Consider the following 802-nt stretch of genomic DNA (forward strand, 5'->3'; position numbering starts at 1 on the left):
TAGAATATCCACCACCTCAAACATTTATTATTTCTTTGTATTAGGAACATTCCAATTCTACTTCTATAGTTATTTAAAAATATACAATAAATTATTTTTAATTGTACTTGCTCTATTGTGTTACTGAACATTAGATGTTATTCCTTTTATCTAACTCAAGTGTGGATCCACTGACTAACCCCTCTTTATCCCCACCACCTCCTCAGGACCCTCTCTGGCCTCTGGTAATGATCATTCTACTGTCTATTTCCGTAAGGTCAATTTTTTTTAGCTCCTACATTTGAGTGAGAACATGTGACAGAAAAATATAGAATGTTCCACACATTTGCATGTCATCCTTGTGCAGAGGCCATGCTAATCTCTGTATTGTTCCAATTTTAGTATATGTGCTGTGAACTGGGCACTCTGAAATATTTTTGAGTGTTATTTGCCAAGCATTGGATAAGTTTGGGGGATACCATAAGGAGCCAAGAAGGCGTGGTTATGGTCCACAGAGCTTTAGTCCAGGAAGTAGATGCTGACCAATGGATACACATATAAACGTAAAATTATAACCACGCTCCTTTCTATGACATACAGGATCATGATGTCACAGAAATATTTGACACTATTTCTATGTCAAAAAATAGAAATATTTGACTTCATTAGGGAGGCATCCATGAGAAAGGATTCCATGCTGAGAGGGGCAGATGTGTGGTTGCCACATGAAAGTCAGATAGCAGGAGACAAAATGAAAGAGGGTCAGAGTGGGTGGAACAGGGAGAATGAAGGGAAATGTGTCAGGTGAGCCTAGATAAGAGTG

General features: G+C 38.3%; 1 non-coding gene across 1 annotated transcript; it reads right to left on the bottom strand.

The window, feature by feature from the left end:
• Positions 1-301: 301 nt before the first annotated feature.
• LOC112619818 lies at positions 302-404 on the bottom strand. The gene has a single exon (XR_003118320.1). It is a non-coding gene; the product is annotated as a U6 spliceosomal RNA (small nuclear RNA).
• Positions 405-802: the final 398 nt, after the last annotated feature.

This window comes from Theropithecus gelada, chromosome 2 (genome assembly GCF_003255815.1).
Source record: "Theropithecus gelada isolate Dixy chromosome 2, Tgel_1.0, whole genome shotgun sequence".
In the NCBI taxonomy this organism is placed as follows: domain Eukaryota; kingdom Metazoa; phylum Chordata; class Mammalia; order Primates; family Cercopithecidae; genus Theropithecus; species Theropithecus gelada.